The 19,077-nt window shown below is 49.1% G+C and overlaps 1 protein-coding gene across 1 annotated transcript in view; it reads left to right on the top strand.

The window, feature by feature from the left end:
- The first annotated feature begins 3,626 nt into the window (after window positions 1-3,626).
- The window catches only part of Frmpd1 (FERM and PDZ domain containing 1), an 87,878-nt gene continuing 72,427 nt past the window's right edge, over window positions 3,627-19,077 (top strand). Inside the window, exon 1 of the mRNA XM_057790673.1 lies at window positions 3,627-3,725. The gene's annotated coding sequence lies outside the window, so the exon portion shown is untranslated. The remainder of the gene's footprint in view (window positions 3,726-19,077) is intronic.

Raw genomic sequence — 19,077 nt, 5'->3', positions numbered from 1 at the left:
GTGCGTGGCTGCTCCGATGCTCTACTGTGCCACAGAGACTCTTAAACGAGCCATGCATCTGTATACTGCGAGAAGTGGGCTCTTTGTATGTGCCCCACATCGGGCACCAATTGTAATGAGTCTTTCTCTAGCCCCAGTCCCCAAATAACAACAGGCAGACTTCCTATTGACTGTCAAAGCTCAGCCCCAGCTTAGGCTTGTTCCACTAGCTCTTATAACTTAAAGTAAACCACTTATATGCCTCTACATTTTACCTCATGGCTCTTTACCTTTCTTACATTCTGTATGTCTGACTCCCTCCATGTCTCTGCACTCGATTATCTCCTCCTACTTCCTGTCTGTGCCCAGAAGTCCTGCCTATATTTCCTGTCTAGCCATCCAGCTTTTTCTTTCTTTTTTTTTTTAAATATTTATTTATTATGTATACAATATTCTGTCTGTGTGTATGCCTGATAGCCAGAAGATGGCACCAGACCCCGTTACAGATGGTTGTGAGCCACCATGTGGTTGCTGGGAATTGAACTCAGGACCTTTGGAAGAGCAGGCAATGCTCTTAACCTCTGAGCCATCTCTCCAGCCCCCCATCCAGCTTTTTCTGACACCATTCACACCAATACATTTTCACACAGTGTACAAACATCCCACAACTCATAATCCTTAAAACACAAACCAAGCTGTACACTGTTGTAAGGGCAATGGGGTGAAGATGTATGCTGATGTAAGGGCAAGGGGGTGAAGAGAAGGGCAGTGTGTCAAAGGTGGTAAGGAGACAGGGCAGGGTGGACCTGGTGCCCACTAGGGATGAGCTTCAGGGAGAGTAGGATGTCCCTTTGGTTTCTGGGCCTGCACAAGTAGAGACAGAGAAACATAATTGAGGGGAAAGACGTGAGTTTGGTCCTGGCTCTTTCGAGCTGGGACCATGGAGGGGTATTTGGAAGGTGTTCAGGCAGTCACTTGGGTGTTTGGGTTTGGAACACCAAAGAGTAAGTGGAACTGTGTCACCAGGCCATAGACATCAATGCAGAAAGACAATGTTTTCTCTTAGGTGTAATTTAGATTCCATATGTACATATAGACTTGGAAATGGGAGACTGTCTGGGAAGATAAGGAGAACCGCCTAGAAGGGAGAGGACAGAATGGGGTGGGGAATGTGGTCAGACCATGAGGTGCTTGACTGGAAATAGCCTAATGAGGCCCATCACTTTGTGCAATAAATATGTTCTAATAAAATTCATAAAGCCAGGCGGTGGAGGCACACGCCTTTAATCCCAGCACTTGGGAGGCAGAGGCAGGCAGATCTCTGTGAGTTCGAAGTCAGCCTGGTCTACATAGTGAGTTTCAGGACAGCAGGACTGTTTCACAAGGAAACCCTGTCTCAAAGAAAAAATTAAAATAAATAAATAAATAACATAAAGAAAAAGAATTGCTCCACAGAGTGAAAAGAGAAAGAAGTCAAGCAGGCAAAGAATGGCTGGAACTGTGGGCTCTTCCAGGGAGAAACGACCCAGGATGCAGTCAGGATGGCAACCCACACAGGGTGGGAGCTCTGAAGTCAAAGGGAGCCCTGTTTGAAGGACAGGATCAGACATAATGGGAAAATTCTGTCCTTGGTGGACAACAGGGCTGGGCTCTTGTTCCTCTGTCTGACACATACCCTGTTTGATGTTTAATCTGTCCTGTGGGCATAACTTAGTTATTGATCTTCATCTGTCGCATAGTCATTCAATTAAACTTTATTATAAATTGTAGGTTCCTAGGCGATTATGAAATGTATTTAATTTTCTTAAAGCCGACTTTATACCCACCATGGCTTCTGAATCTTCCATTTTTGCCCACTTCCCTGAGTGTTGTTCACCCTGGGGTATAACTTTGTACACTTTGTCTGGAACAGAAACTGGGAGGGAAGAAAGGCATCTGCCGATTGAAATGGGCCTTCCAAAAAACGGAGCCACTCATGCCAGAGTGGCCAGGGTTTGGGACTGGAGACTAGGGAACTGGTGGGTACTGGAGTGTCCAGGCCCAGGTGGTTTCTAAGAGCCAAGGGCTGACCTGTTGCTTCCCCCACCTGACCTTGAATTAAGGATCCCGTCTGTTTGTGCTCCATTCAATTCCCAGAATGGTCAAGCTTGACAATCTGGTGGGGCCCCTTCCATCCTTAAAACTCCTCCTATGAACCGCTGCCACTAATAACACAGTATTACAACTTTTTTTTTTTTTTTTTGGTTTTTTGAGTCAGGGTTTCTCTGTGGTTTTGGAGTCTGTCCTGGAACTAGCTCTTGTAGACCAGGCTGGTCTCGAACTCACAGAGATCCGCCTGTCTCTGCCTCCCGAGTGCTGGGATTAAAGGCGTGCGCCACCACCGCCCGGCCTGTATTACAACTTTTGATCAGGAATAGCCTCCTCTAACTGTTCGATTCAGCTCCACTCCTGCCCGTTTCTGTGAAATCTACAATATCCCGGGGTCTTCATTCTGGTCGTCTAGCTGAAATGCCTGCCTTTCCACACTCTGTTGACCAACTCCACTTGGTGTTCCAGTTTGTTGTTCAGAGGGCATCCCCTCCAGCAGGCCTTCACCAGGGGGGATGGTGCTATGGGTACCAGATCAGCGCTTTACTAAGTCGGCTAGGCTGTGCGGTCTAGGAAACAAGGACCATGTTTCCTGGAGGCCTCTCCTACAGCGTCTAGCACAACTGTAAGCTGTAAGACTGGAAGTGTAGCTCCAACATCTTAGAGACTTGAATGGGGAGAGGTGGTAGGATTGTAATACAAGAACTGGGTGACTTAGCCGGGCGGTGGTGGCGCGCGCCTTTAATCCCAGCACTTGGGAGGCAGAGGCAGGCAGATCTGTGAGTTCGAGACCAGCCTGGTCTACAAGAGCTAGTTCCAGGACAGGCTCCAAAACCACAGAGAAACCCTGTCTCGGAAAAAACAAAAACAAACAAACAAAAAAAGAACTGGGTGACTCAGTTGGGGGAACCCAAAGAGGCATGAGTGCAGAAGCCCGGGGCACCCCAGCAGTTTATGGTTTCTAGGTTTTCCGAAGCCTCCCAGAAGAACAAAAAGATTGGGGAGTATGGCTACTCAGGGCAGAGGCAGGGGTAGTGGTACCTAAAGTGGGCCCACTCCCTTCAACTGTCCTCAGCAGGAGAGACTAGGGACCAAGGGTGGGAAGACATAGGGAAGAATGAAGGTCCTCTGTTCTCCAGGGTCTTCTACCTCGAGGTAAAAGAGCTGGGAAGGCAGAGGTTAGAAAAAGGATCATTCTGGATTCCAGCTCTGGCCGCGGGTCTGGGTGACCTTGGGGTGTCCCTTTCCCCACCCGGCCTCAGTGTCCCCCGCAGGGGGTGAGCTGGGGAAAATCAGAAGAGGCAGGGCCCGGGTGGGAGCAGGACCGCCCACTGCGGCGGGCCAAGACCTCCCGAGCCCGCGTGGGCGGCGCGCAGGGCTCCTCCCCCGGGGCGGGGGTCGTGGCGCCGGCAGCTGGTGGCCTCGCAGCTGCAGCCTCAGCACCTGCCGCCGCCAGACGGCGCGGGCGCAGCCGGGCCGGCGTCTCCCCCCCCCCCCCCCCTCCGGCTGCAGCGGCGGCGCGGGAGGCGGAGCCCGAGCCGAGCCCGAGCCGAGCCGCTGCCCGAGCCCGGCCCGCTACCGTGGCCGCCGCTGGGCGGGGCGCTCCTGCCACTGCTCCCGCCGGCTCCGCGTGCGCGCGGGCGGCGCCTCCTCTGCAGGTAAGGGCGAGGCCCCCCCGCGCCGCTGCAAAGTTTTTGGGAGGTCCTGAGTCCCCACATTCCAGGCCTGCGCCTCCGGGAGCTGCCCCTCGGCTTCTTCCGTGCCGCCCTCCACGCTGTGCTCCCGGTGACCCGCGCCGCTCCTCGTGTCCTCACTCCCGGCGCCCGTGGCTTGGCCGCCGGCTTGCTTGGGACCTGCAACGGTTAACTTTGTATCTGGGATCTGTGTGCCTTAAGTTTCCGAGGTCTGCACGGTGTAGTTAGTGGGAGGAGCGCCCAGCCGGGAGGCAGACCTGGGTTCAGGTGCGGTCGCCGCAGCCAGTGCCAACTTTTTGAGTGACCTTAGATGAGCCCTTTCTGTCTGGTCTCGACGGCCACACCTGGATCAGAGTGGGTTGAGCTGTTCGCCAGGGCGATCAGCTGAAGCGTCACGTCCTGTCCGTATTGCTCTGTTTTGAGTGGAGGGGCACCCAGAGAGTGTTTCAGCTCCAGAGCTCATAGGGGCATGGAGAGAAAGGTTGGAGACATCCAGAAGTCAGTACTGGGGGAAGGGGGTCATGTCACTAACCCGTAGCAGCCTTGACTGAGCTTTAGGATGGGTGTGGTGGCAGCCTCTGGAAATGGAGGTGCTCCAAGGGCTGGGTGTCCCGGAACCGTCTAGGCTGTGTGACCTTGGGCGAGTCCACCGATTTTGGCCGGTTTTGGCGCCTTTCTAACATAGGGTGGAAGTAGTGATCGTTGAGTGTACATTGAGATAGATTAGCTATAAGGTCTACAGAGGGGGATTCTCTGAGCTCTGCCATGGAGGGTCAGTTTGGGTGGAGCCATTAATTCATCAAGAATCTATCCAGCACTTACAAATTGGTGTTTGGAAGATAAAGGAAGCATTTGGAGTTTGCTCCAGGAGTCTCAAAATAGACATGGCAAGGGTTGGTGAAAGCGCGCCTTGCCTCCAGTGCATTGGCCCATCATAAAATATTCAAAGGCATAATGATTTGTTTTTAAAGTGGCTTATAGATCAGGAAATGTTTCTGTTTGTGAGGCGGTTATTTTTTGCAAAAACCTCACAAAATTGAGGGAGGAAGATAATGCACTCTTGTAGGGCCCTGAAGGTTGCTTAGGGAGGTTTATTTCCAGCCTAAGTTGAGGTTGAGATGCTTTATGATGCAGGACGTGGAGACTCACTCTAAACCTGGAGCCCCCTGGTGGGTGTGGCCTGCCCAGGAAGCTGAAGAGAGCCACAGTTTAGAAAGGACAGGTCCTGACTTCCAAGACCGATGAATTCTGGTGCAGCCAGAGCAAAGTTGAGAATGAGATGGGGGCCCTGTGTGGAGGAAGGCGAGCGTTGTCTCTTTGCCCAGTACCTTGTACTGCAATTAGTGCCTCCCACAGTGAGAGGCATCTCATGGAAGCAATTTTACTTGATTTCGTCCCTAGACATCCTGGTTTTGGGTTTCAAGCTTGAGGAAGTCAGAAGGCTGGGGGATGCATTTTGTGCCTGGGTGGGGTTGTGATACCTAAGCTTGCCTTTCCCGAGTCATAGTCTTGAGTTTGAGACTAATTAGAGCCCTTTTATCCCCCCAGAGGCATTCAGACTCCAGCTTGACTTCCCTTTCTTCATCCTCTAGTGCTTGGGACTCAGGTACTTTCTCACCAGTCCTTGGGAAGAAATGAGAATTCCTGACGGGTTCCCTCACCGCACCAGCTGAGGTTCTTGGGAGGCGTACAGAATTCCACCACGGGGCTTCTGGCCTCCTTCAGCTGTGGTGAAAGTGGACTGTGAATTTGAGCTGGAGGGTTGGGGGAGCCCGACTGCGGGAAGGTGGAGGGAGGGGGAGGATCACAACAGGTGGATAAGGGAGGCCATTTTTAAGGCAAGGACTGGGACGATCACAGGCGAGCAAGGGTCAGGTCATGAAAGAGCAGGGAGCCTTGCGAAAGCAGGCAGAACCCTCTGAAAGCAGAGGACAGTGGGAAGTGTGTCGGTCTCCCCCGGCTGTGGATTTGGGTCCTCTGAGTCTTGATTTTTCTCCTTTGTCAAAGGAGAATAAAGATGATCACCAAATGCACGAGATAGATCATACGTAAAAGCTACAAGCATGGTGTTTGAATGTAATAGGTGTTTGGTCAGAGTCGGTACCTCTTTTAGCATGGTCATGGGCAGCAGGTTCCGTGTATTGCTGTGCGCTGGTGGGATATAAAAATGGCGTCTTTGTTTGAGCTCATGCATTGCTGTAGAACCTTTCTCCCAGGGTAGAGCTCCTGTGACAGTGTGTTCCTTCTCAGGGAACCTCCTGATCCCAGAGACAGGCGCTTGTTATCTAGAGGGGCCTCAGATCTGATAGGGACGTCAACAGCTTCCAGTGTCCTGCAAATACTAAGGTGGTGGAGGCTACTGATGGATTAATCAGAAGCCTCAATCCGTGCCCTCTCACAAGCTTATCACTGTGTGCTCAAGGACCCAGGCAGGAGGATTTGACAGTCAGTTATAACTATGGCAGCTTTGTCCCGTCCCTAAATGCCGGGAGCTGGGCCCTGGCTCCGGTCTGCTTTTGTGTAGGATGCTGAACATTTACAGTGATCAGAGAAGAACAGAACAAGAGGGTGAAGACCAGCACTCAGTACACAGCACAACAGAGCGTCCGCCACAGTCTCTCCCTTCTTCATTCAGCAGTTATTCATAGGCTGGCTGCTGTGAACCAGAGAATTTGTCTAGGATAACAAAAGGCAAGGTCTCTCTGCCTTACTGAAGGCTATGTTCTGGTTAGAGAAACGGGAAAAAAACAGCTAAATACTCAATTAAGGCAAATGCACGTTGTGCTGGGAAGGAGACACTCAGGGCAATGTGAGAGAAAGTGATAGGCACAAAGCATGGGACTTTAGGGCCATTTCTGGGTCTCTCAATACTACAGCAAACGAGCTAGGAAGGGCTGGGCTAAAGCTTCTTGGAAGAGAATACAGATTTGGGCCACACTACCTGGATTCGTATTCTTGTTCTGCATGTATTCTACCTTTAGGTTATTTAGTATTCAAAAATTTATTTGTGTGTGTGTATGCACAAGTGCATGCCGCAGTGTATTATGGAGGCCATATGACAACTTGTGGAAGTTGGTTCTCTTCTTTACCTGGGTCCTGGGAATTGTCAGGCTTGGTGGCTGGAGCGGATTCACCACCCCCAGGTTATTTGAGCTTTTGAGATTCTATTTCCTAATTTGCATCCTAGAGAGAGTGTTGTACCTATTTGAAAAGGCTGTTGGGAGACTTAAATGTTGATACCTGGAAGGTACTTAGAAGGGGGGCTCTCCAGGTAAAGGCCCGTGCTACCAAGGGCCCACATGGTCGAAAGAGATAACCAGCTCTCAAAAGTTGTCTCTGACTGCCATGCGCATGCCTTGATGTATTTACATATGTGTGTGCACACAGAAATAAATCATTTATTTTATGTGTAATATATATAGATATGATTTATGTATATGAGTATTTTGTGTTGATGTATCTATGTCTGTGTAGCATGTGTCTGCCTGGTGCCCTCAGAGGTCAGAAGAGGGCATTGGGTCCCCTGGAACTGGAATTGTGGAAGGTTGTGAGCCACCATATGGATGCTGGGAATTGAACCCCGGTTCTCTTCAAGAGTATCAAGTGCTCTTAACTGCTGAGCCATCATCTCTCTAACCCCTAATTTAAAAAAAGCCCTCAGAAGAGTGGCATGTAAGTGATAAGTACCAAATAAAAGGGAATAAGGACCATTCCAGGTAGAGGGACCATCCAGTCCCAAAGCCTGGCGGTCTCAGCGTGTTCAGGGATGAGACAGGCTGTCTGCACAGCTGATGTTCCCACAGTTACTGAGCACATTCTGGACCAAGCTTCTGGACCTGCAGTGGAGGACCATTCAGGAGTTCAGGAGAGGAGTCACAGGTCGCAGCAGCTGCTGCTGTGCTTAGGGAATGGTGTGGTCGGTTGACATTCTTCAGGCTCTCCGGTCCTCTCCCCTTCAGTTGTCCTTCTCTCTTGTTCTCTCTAGCCCCTCTTCCTTTTCTCTTAACGCCCTCCTTATCTTTCCCTTCTTTCCTCTCCTCCCTATTTCCCTTCCATTCTCACCACAAGCCCCTCAGAGTAGTGCCCTTTGGTTGCTTACTGATGAATGAAGGGAAGGCTTGAGTGGGGTTGCTTGCCTGGTGATACCAACCCTGATACCACATCGCTGACCCTGCCTTCTGGCCATAGGATGGCCATTACCTTCTCTTCCTCCCAGGCTGGAGACTCCCACCAGGAGAGAATGGTCGGCTGTTGCTTTGAAGATAGTCATCTAGGACCTTATCTCTGGATTGTTCCCTCTTTGTTGTGGTCACCAGTCACCACGCCCTTCCAAAACTTCCAAAGTCTCAAACTTCCCATATTTCCAGTGTCTCTCTCTCTCTCTAAATATCAGGTTTCTGTCATTTCTTCCTAAAGTGTGCCTCTGATCATTTTTCATAGACTTCTTTGGATCTTGTGTGTGTTGATGTGTTGGAAGTTCAAAGTCCCCCAGCCTTGTAGACATGACGCATACCCTTCCCTTTCACCCTATTCACTCTTAGTCCCTGATCCCTTGTCTCTAGGCCTTTTCCATGCTTATCTGGTGTCTGCCAAGCACGGGCCTAGCCTTAGGGGGCTTGACTTGTCCTACCCCTCAGGGAGCGGCCTTTCTTATCGCCTTATCTGAGGTGTTCCTCAACCGCTGACTTCCCACTGCCCTTCCAGCAGTTGCTTGGAAGATTTTGTGTGTGGTCACCTCTGCTTGTAGAGAGAGCCCACAGGAAGCCCCCAGAATGGCAGCTGCAGTGTCCCACTTCTCCCCACCCCACCCCGCTGTTGCGAAGCCTGGCTCTAGTGCTTGCTCTCTGTCACACGCGTGCTGTTCAAGACTGACGGTAGCTTGCGATTTTCCTGAAATCGGAAGAGACTTGAGTGAAGCCAGAAGCATGCTGCTGCTGCAAGGGTTGCATGTGGTCCTCTGCTGAACTCACTCTTGCAGTTTTCCCATCTCTAAATTAGGGCCTTATTGGGTAGAGAGTTGATACAGCCTCAAAATTGAGGAATTTTGAATTTAGCTTTTCAATGTGACCTACGCTAAATAAACATGTCGTGCGTGGTTGAGCCTTCACTCCTTGAACAATAATATTATGAAAAGTGTTCTTTTAAGAAATTATTCATTATTGTGTGTGTGGGGGGGGATAGCCAAATTACCGAGCTTTCCCAGCCCTCACCCCACTGAGCCATTTTGCCAGCCTATAAAAAGCAGTTTTTACTGTACCAAAAAAAATCTGAGCCAGTAATCTTTCAGGTATCATCCACACCCATGTGCTCAGTGCCATCCAAGCCACAGTTTTGATGCATGCATGCATGCATGCTGCTGTAGTTTTCCTAGAGTCTAATGCAGACAGCGAGTAGATGCTCGCAAGCAGCAGCAGTAGCAGCTTGTGTTTGTTTGGGTGAGTATAGATCCCTTTTTGCAGCTCTGCAAACTGGATGGTTTGTTTTGCTTTGTTTCTAGATTAACTCTCTGCCTGGGGGACAGCGAGAAGCCTGGTGTGGCGCTCTGCCAGTGGATGGGAAGCTGTAGCTGTTATTTCACTGACATGACATGATGTTTGCAGGGACTCATCTCATATTTGTGGTGGTTAAAAAGGGTTCGGGCTGCCAACCAGTTAGTGGGCCAGCTGATGAGTGATGGTGGGTGGCCTCAGTGAGGGTTCTTTGGGGAGAGAACACCCCCACCCGTCTCACTCTCACACACACATATCACACACACATACTCTCTTTCACACACATACACACAACACACACACCACAACACACACACCACAACACACACACACACACAGAGGCTAGAAAAGAGGTGGCAGTAAAGATGAAAGTGTATTCTTTTAACCTCTCTTCAGGAATGATCTAAGAACCCAGCCGTTTCTGTAAAAGGGCAACATGGCAAATCTTCAAAAATCCTGAATGGAAGGGGCTTCAGAGGAATCCATCCGGATGTAACAGCACTCCTTTTTCTGAGATTTTGACTTAAGAGAAGACAGATGTGCAGGTAGTTGAAAAATGCTCTATTTCCCATCCATAGCATCCAGAATACGAACCGGGTGTAGGCCACAGCCTCTTAACCTAACAACCCACCCCCCACAACACCCACCCCAAGTCTAACTCAGACATCGAAATGTTAAGGTGGTGAGTTGCTTCTTTGCTGTGTTCTTAGTTGCAAATACAGAGTTCAGAATGATAGTCTACAGCCGCACTACCCTGAATGCACATGAACTCACCTTAGAAGCTAAGGAGGGTCAGGCCTGGTTAGTACGTGGATAATAGAATTCAGAAGGATGCGAAAGAAAAAGCAATTATCGAAGATGGATGTTCTTTATTTCCTCTTAAGATAACCGAGCTGTTACCTGGAGTCTGTGCTCTCTCTGGTTTTCCTGGGAAAAGAACATCAAACTCAGCTGCTCACGGCTCCCAGGCACCTGCTCAAGTGCAGTTTGTTGGCTGCTGGTCAGGCTGGAAGCCATGTCTGTCTGCAGCTCATGCCTTTCCGCCTTCTCTCTGGGGTCAGGGAACGTTTTTTGTATATGGGGCAGTATATGAGTGTTTATTTCTGTTTAATTTTTTACAAAAGTCATGTAACAATAAAAGTGAGAATATGCTTTATGCCAAAAAGCTAAATTCACACATGGTTAAAGGATATTTTAGCTATCAGTCACAGACGCCAAGGACTGCCAGCTGGTGAAGTCCACCTTTTGCCTGGTGCAGGAACTGGCCTAGCACACCCAGCGATCTGCTTGGGCCTGACCTTCCTCCAGTCACTCTGGTCTCACCGTTAGTCGACTCTGATTATTAGGAAGTTTTTTGTTAATGCTGAGCCAAAAAACATCCTTGGGCAATGGCCGCCCAATTGCCTCGATTCTGCTCTTTGAGCCCCCCCTCCCCCCAACTCTCACATCTGTTTCTTCGTTCCTACAATAGCTGTGTAGGACATTTAGACATGCAGAGTCTGGGATCAGGTCCCCAAGTCTCCATTTCTTCAGGCAAAGTATATTAGCTTCTCCAGTGTCCCAAAAGGACTAAGCCAGGGCACAGCTGTGCAGGGGTCTGCTCAGCCCAGGTGCAGGGTTACTCACCTCACTTACTTCAGGGTCTGTATTTGTGTTGTTATAGTTGGAATTAGAGTCAGAGCCTGGCCTCCAGCAACTCCAGCAAGCAAGGCTCGGCCACCTGTCCTGAGACTCTAATTACAGAGATGAGGGACTGGGAAAAGCAGAGAGATTTATTCGATATAAATTGGTCCAGTGACCCTTTGTCCCAAGACCATCATTGGAACACTGACATGGGCTTTTGGCTTAAACAGAGGAAGAACTGGGGCAAAGGGCAAACGGTATGTGTAGTTAAGTAAGCCTGGTTTAGGTATGGTTTCAGTGGTCATAGCTTTGGTCTTGCAAGGGTGTCCAAAGAGCTTCATGTTGATCGAGAGGACAAGTTGTGTGCTCCACGTTGTGGCCCCGCCCTCACGGATCACGTCCTCAATTGGGAGGTAGACTGTCCCTTGAAGTTCTCTTAATCCAATTTAACTCAAAAGGAAAAAGGTCAATGACTTACCTCCAACCTTTCACCCCCCTAAAGGGGGACAAACCTTGGGTGATTTACACACAGACCTTCCCCCCGCTAAGCAGGTGAACCACAGTAAAGGAGACACAGACCCAAAATGACGGTCTTTCTCCTGCTTTTAGCATCTTGTGGGCTCAAGAGGAGCCCATGTTAAGTAGAAAAGCAGCTTCTAGGTACTTAGAACCAGTGGTGACTCTCTGGGCTCAGGCTTCTCTGACTGCTTCTAAGGAGCTGTATTAGTTACCTGTGGATGCTGTAACTCCACCACACCGTGGCTTTTAAAGCTGTGGAGATCCACAGAAGGTTCCAAATGCAAAATCAAGGTGTTGGCATTGCTGTCTTCTGTGTGGAGGAGGCAGGGGCAGAAGTGGGGGGTGGAGCAGCGAGGAGCAACCTTCCTTGCTTTTTCAACTTATGGAGGTTGTTGTGTTTCTTCTTGGGGGAATTTTATTGTTTTTGCTTTTGTTTTCTTGAGACAGTGCTTCTCTGTGTAACTCTGGCTGGGAACTAACTCACTCTGCAGACGAGGCCAGCCTTGAAGTCACAGAGATCCGCCTGCTTCTGCCTCCTAGTGCTGGGATTAAAGGCGTGGCCACTACTGCTCGGCTGTTGTATTTCTTGACTTGGCTCCTGTTTCTGCTTTCTCGACATCTCTTCTGCTTTCTGTGTCAGATCTCTCTGCTTTGCTCTTAGAAGGACACTCATGATGCATCTACCTAGACATTACAGGTAAACTGTTCAACTAAAGCCCAGTAACAGAATTCTGTGTCGAAAAAAGACCTTTTGTTCCCAAATAAGAGGAATATTACAGATTCCTTATTTTCAGATTTGCATAGATATTTCTTCTAGGGGATGCAGATTTTACTCAGCTCTTGGCTTACATTCTTTTGTTTAGGAAATTTTTTTTAATTAATTTATTTATTTATACAGTATCCTGCCTGTAGGCCAGAAGAGGGCACTAGATCGCATTATAGGTGGTTGTGAGCCACCACATAGTTGCTGGGAATTGAACTCAGGACTTCAGGAAGAACAGTCAGTGCTCTTAACCACTGAGCCATCTCTCCAGCCCCCTGTTTAGGAAATTTCAAAATTACATTATGTGTGTTATCTGCATGAGTCTGTACGTGGTGCATATCATACCTGGTGCCCTCTGTGAGCTACCATGTGGGTGCTAGGTATTGAACCCAGGACCCCTGGAAGAGCTGCCAGTGCTCTTGGTCACAGAGTCATCTCTCCAGCCCCCTGGTGGATATATGTGGGATTGCTATGTAGACCAGGCTAGCCTCAAAGTTTTTGTCTCCTGTCCTGACTCAGCCTCCTGATGCTGAGCTTATAGGAATGTCCCAGCACACCAACCCTGTCCTTTCTGTTCCAGTCCCCATGTTTTCATTCTCTCCTTTGGTTCAGCAACCTGGCTGCTGTTCTGATTTCCAACTCCCTGTTTTGGGGGTTGGGGGTGGGGCCTCTGAGGATGAGGCTGCCCAGAGAAGTGCAGGTCTTTCTGGTCCATGCCCTCATTTCACCAGCGTGCTTGAGCTTGTCGGTGGAGTTTTATCAATGGGAAGAGGCTGCTGCTGTTCAAATATTCATCAGCAGTTCTTAGACGCACAGACGTCCCCCAGTGAGCACGCTCTGATGGAAGAGACAGGTTGGGGGAATCTATGTCCTTGTATTTTTTTTTCCCCTAATTTAGTCCTTATTGAACTTGAAGAAGATCATTTGTTTTCTCAGGGCCCATATACATATATTTCTATAAAACAAAGCAAAACAAAAAAGCAAAACCAGGAAGTGTTTGTTGGCAGCCCCGAAAAGAGTGTTGTTGTGTGCGAACTCCTTCCCCTTCAACACACTTCACGCAAAGCCCTATGGTCTTTTAAACGTGATTCACAGTCTGCTGCTGGCTTCTGTCTAGAGTACCTTGGAGCAAGCAGGAGAGGTGGGTTTTATATGCAGTTAGCAGAGCTGGGGGAGGCTATAATCTGAACAGCTCCAGATTCTGCTCAGCGCTGTCCCCTTTGCGCCCAAGGTTGCAGCCTCACCTCTGCCCAAAGCACCCTCCAAGGCTGCTTCTCCATTCTCAGTTCACCAGGCAGGAAGAGGGGAGGGGGAGGGAGGAGGCAGATGAATCATTCTAGTGCCTGCCGCACCTGAGCACCTGGAGCGACAGTCATTTGGCTCTGGGCAAGGTGCTTGCTATACAGAGACCCTTGGGCATGCGCTGGAGGAAGATCTCAAAAGGCTTCCAGAAGGGACTGGCATTTAAACCAAGCCTTCATGGGTGAGTAAGACAGAGGGAGAAGCAAAACAGAACTGCTACAGCCTCACCAGGGACCCAGCCTGATGCCCAGGGCCCATGGGTAGATGCCCAGGGGCCAGGGTAATGTGCAGGGGCCAGGATTATGGACCATAGCTGGGTCGTAAAAATCTCAGGTTTGAAGGAGGCCTTTGGGTCACGTGGTAAGAAAGCTGTTCACGGGGAACTGCTTGTCTGTTGTAGCTACTCCGAGACGGCTTCATTTTACCTGTGTCTGGGATGGGTTGCCTTTATAGGGCAGAGGGAGCCTTCCCTTCTGCCCCTTCCCAATTCAAGATGACACTCCCAGGATTGCTTGATCACGGGGGATTTCTATAAACCTTGTACCATTTGAGGGGACCTTCTCCCAGGTAGACACTGAGCCCTGCAGGACACAGGCTCACCAACTGTGTTCATTGAAGCAATGAATGAACGATGGTGCCTGTGACTGCTGACCCAACTGCATCTGCCTGGCTTCCTGCCCTTCCATGGCTCATTTTATGGTCACCAGGTATGCAGGCCTCTGGGGTTTTGTGAGGTATACCTGCTCCTGGAGTCAGTTTGCCCTGTCAAGCAAGTGCTGGCAAGAACTCAGGTGGTACTTAACTGCTCCAGACTCTCAGAGATGGAGAAACCTCAGGCTGGCTTCCAGCTTTCTGAACTATGCCTTGTTGTCCCTGTCATGGCCATGTGGTCCAGCTGGCTCTTCTTAGGGCCCCTTAGTCTTCATGCTGGAGGTCTGTGTGGTCCAGGGGAAAGTATATGTGTGTGTGTGTGTGTGTATGTGTGGACTTTTGACTCCATCAGGCCAGGTTTTTCAGGCTTAATGCACCAGGACCTACTGTTTAGTTGCTCATTCATCTGATTATCAGGGCATGTTACAACTATAATAAAGAAGAGTCAGTAAATTCTCATCTCCCTCTTCTATTATCTGAAGAGCTGTCATGGAGAAGAGAGACAAGACTTGTTTGCTTGGCAGGGCATGGTGGCACATGCCCAGGCTCCTTATTTTTCAAGCCCAAAGCATTGGTGATATTTTGGGTTTTATTCTTTGTGTTTGTTTTGTTTTCTGAGATAGTAGCCCTGTTCATCATTCATTTCATGGTCATCATTGTTCATTCATTGCTTCAATCAACACAGTTCACTGAGCTTGTGCCCTGGGGGGCTCAGCTTCTAGCTCCCAGAATGAGCTAGAAGGAGGGCTGGTGCCTACCTGGGAGAAGGTCCCAGGAAAAATGGGACAGGTGATATAGAAATTCCCTTGTGACCAAGAAATTCTGGGAATGTCCTGTAGTTTTCTACTTAGCCCTGATTGTCCTGGAACTTGCTCTGTAGACCAGGCTGGCCTTGAACTCACAGACCCTCCCAGATGCTTGGGTCTTATTCTTTCACCAGTGGGCTGTCACCAACTTCTGTGAATCTGGAGGATACTTCCGGGTCTGGGCCCGGGTGACTTCCGGTCCTTGCAGCATTTGAGGCTGCATTTAATGCCTCAACACAGGTTGCTGTTCCACTGCCTGGAGAGTTCTTCTAGGCTTGAGAAACTGTGGGGCTGGGGCCATTCTCGCATTTGTAGAGGAAACCCAACAACTTAGCCTGAGGGTCTCTATAGTAGAGATGAATTCCTAGCCCAGGGAACCTGATGAACTTGGAGAATGCTCAGCATTTTGGCCCTTGGGGAAGAATTATCTAGACCTGTTTGCTGCCTTCAGGAAAACACAGATGGGAAAGGATTGAATTTTTGCCCTGAATTGGAATTGTCAGTGTGGAAAATCCCAGTGGAGATGGCTTGTGTTAGGGGCCTTTCTTCTTCTGACTTTCGGCAAAGGGAAAAGAAAATTCCAAATCTCTAGGATTGATTGACCTTTGTGTGCAGGGCCTCTTGGGATGTGCAGCTGTGTGCCTGAGAACCGTCTGTGTAGATGCAAAATTCACACCTGAGGAAAATTACTCTACCCTTTAATACGATTGTGTTCGGAAACTAATTTTCAAAGACAGCTTCAATTTTCCCAGCTGTCTGGGCAGCAGATCCATACAGTCTGTGTCCAGGCATCCCCTCTCTTGTATTTATTCTGCTCAGCTTCATTTGGTTAGATTCCCTACACGTTATAGATTGCCTCTGATGTAAGCTCAGGGGGATGTTGAGGGCTTCAGGGTATGGGAGAATATATCACTAGCCAGCTGTCTTCTTTTCTAGCCAGGCTCCCAAGACTTGTGCCCAAGAGTCATGGAATAGGCCCTCTGCTCACTGGAGATTGCCACGTAGATTGGTATGCCAGCCAGAATTCCTGCCCCAGGCACTGAGGTCCAGACAGGTGGATGCTGAGGAGGGTTCTGTGGGGAGGGCTCTTAGATGAATCTGCAGCAGAGATGGGCCAGGCGGGGAGCACGAGTCTAAACTAAGATGCTGGGGAAGAGAGTGGAGCACAGGTGAGGTGCTCAGTAGGTTTGGTCCATGGCTGGTGCTCTAGCAAGCTTCTTGCTCTTGTGACCCCCCCCCCATTCCCCCCTTGCTTAGCCATGTTTTCCTTCCCAAGCTCATTACTGACCCTGGCCTGCCTTTTCTCAGCACTTTGGCTATTCTCTCTCTTAGCACGGTGCTGGTGGCGTCACAAACACCCTGCCTTCCTCAGAACCGAGAGAGATAGCAGGGAGATAAAGAAAGGCTAAATAAAGTGACTGAAGCGTCCACGTCTGGCTCACCTGCTGAAACTGAAATGTTTGCCGAGAGAGGCGTGGAGGTGAAAATGGTGTTCTGGTCCAGAGCGGGGAGACCACTGAAGTGTCCTTAGAGACAGGAGAGGAACAGACTGCCATCTTCCTGAGGATAGGAAGCAATTGTAAAAGTACTCTGAGGAGTGCGGCAGACACCCGGTGTTTTGGGGACATCTCCACTAACTAGAGAGCAGCAAATAAATCACTGACACTCCTGTATTTTTTTCTTTTTCTTTCTTTTTTCTTTTTCTTTTTTTTTTTTTTAATTTTTTGAGACAGGGTTTCTCTGTGTAACTTTGGAACCTGTCCTGAAACTCACTTTGTAGACCAGGCTGATTTCGAACTCACAGAGATCCGCCTGCCTCTGCCTCCCGAGTGCTGAGATTAAAGATGTGCACCACCTCCTCCCGGCTCAATTTTCTTATTTTTGAATGTCTCATGTAGCCCAGGCTGGCCTCAAACTGTCTCTGTAGCTAAGGATGACCTTGACTCTCTAATCCTTCTGCCTCCACTTCTCCAGTGTTGGGATTACAGACGTGTGCTGACTTACCTGGTTATACTCAGTGCTTGGGATCAAAGCCCGGACTGCGATCATGGTGGACAAGGACCCTACCGACTGGGCTACACCCCCAACTACAATGTTCCCTTTATACGTCTGTCAAATTAAAGGACAGTGAGCATTTGGAGGAAGTGGCTCTCTCACAGATGAGGGGAGTTTGAGACAACTTCTCTGCCGGGCATTTTGGCTCTGTCAGCTTTCAAAGCTCAGCTGGGTTTGGCTCTGTGATACAAGTACTCAGAGGGTGTGTGCGTGTGTCTGTGAGGGTCAGGATTTAATACCATCCTTGACTGCATAGCCAATTCAAAGCCAGCTTGGGCTACAAACTGTCTCCCCAAACAAAACCCAACAAAAAAGCTTTCTGCACTGGCATGCAGGCTTTCACCTGGTAGGTCAGTCTTAAGACTAACCAGAGGTGTATCCGGCAAAGATGTCTGTATCAGCATTGTCTGTAAGACACTGGAGAAGTACCAGGAGTCCAGCAATAGGCCACTGCTTCCATAGGACTTTTTAAACTGTTGCAGAATAGCCAAGGCATAGGGGAAGCCAGGTTGTAACTCATCTAAAAGTTAAGTTCTCAAGTTATGTTGAAAAATGTGTTTTCAGACAAAAAGGAAGGATAATTAGTACCTTGGAGATTTTAGAGAATATTTTCTTCTAAAAAGATGAAAAAATTTTTCTGCCAGGCACATGTACTGTTCTTCTAATCCGAGAGGGAAGATGATGTTATTTAAGAAGAGCAGAGACACTTTGGGGAGCATGGTTTGAGCCCAGGTGCCTTGAAAGCCAGCCCAGCACGGCGTCTGTCTTGCAGATTTCCAGACAGGTAGCGTTTTCGAAGGCAGCGTGGTCCCGGGTCCATTTGTGTGTGTATTTATAGAAGTGAAAGCCTGGGGTGGGGAGGAAATAGATTGATTTTTTTTCCCCTTGAACTTTTGAAATTATTTTCTCCACTCCATTTGTAATTGAACCCGCACAGCTGTTCTTATTTCTTCCTTTCTTGAGCCCTACGCTAGGCCTAAAAATATTTACTGGCTTAGGATGTGGGTTTTGCTAAAATAATTCCCCTTGAAGTCTTCATGGGTCCTCTCATGCTTCAAAATGGGACCCCAAGGAAGACTACCCTCTGACATGTATTTTGCCTGTCTACTTGATGTATTTTGACCTTCATTGTCTAGCAACCTTAGACTCCCATGAAGGAGACCAGTCCTGGATGGTTGGGATAATGGACCCCATCAGCCATAGAAGGAAGGGACCCAGGGGCTGCATAGCAGGGCTGGGCACTGTGTGCTGGGCAGGTTGATGTAGGGGCCAGTCTGTCATCACCCTATCCGTATAGGTAACATTAGTCTGCAGAAAAGGAGATCAGAGGCGGGGAGTGTCTCGTTAAATATTAATTATAGTGATGTCTTTTGCCACTCATCTTCAGAGAGCGCCGGGCATTTCACAGACATTACCTCATCATTCATTCTTGGGAGAAGTGTTCTTGGGTGAGAAGTTGATGGCAAGGGTTATGATCCTCTGTGGGGGCAAAGCATAGCAAATATTTTATTGTATTACTTTATTTATATACAAGGTGCTAATTACACTTCCAGACTTTTTATGTGTATGTCTGTTTTTTCCCCGTTTTACTAGTGTGTGCATGTGTGTAGGCATGTGCACCCCATGTAGAGGTCAAAGGGCAACTTTCAGGAATTGTTTCTCTCCTCCCATCTTGGGATCTAGGGATCAAACTCGGGTCAGCATATATGCCTGGCAAGCACTTTTACCTGCTGAGCCATCTCTGTGGCCCAGTTTATTTTGAAACAGGGTGTCCTGTCACCTGGGTAGGCCTTGAACTCACTGTGTTCCAAGACAATGACTTTAAACTTCCAGTCCATTTGCCTCCACCACCAAAGTGTTGGGATTCTAGGCGTAGCCCACCACCCACAGTTTATGCTGTGCTAGGGATCGAGACCGCTAGGCAAGCGCTCTTCTCACTGAACTGTATCGCTAGCCCCCTGCTCCCTCTCTCTGAGAAAGTGTCTTACTCTGTAGTCTTGGATGTCCAGGAACTCAAAGTCCCCCAGCCTCAGCCTCCCAAAAAGGTCACCACATCTGGCCTCCCAAACTGTTAAACTTGGGAGTGGTCAGGACTGGATAACAATTGA

Source organism: Chionomys nivalis, chromosome 16 (genome assembly GCF_950005125.1).
Source record: "Chionomys nivalis chromosome 16, mChiNiv1.1, whole genome shotgun sequence".
Taxonomy (NCBI): Eukaryota; Metazoa; Chordata; class Mammalia; order Rodentia; family Cricetidae; genus Chionomys; species Chionomys nivalis.
Note: the sequence above shows the minus strand (reverse complement) of the source record. Positions and strands in the feature narration are given on the sequence as shown.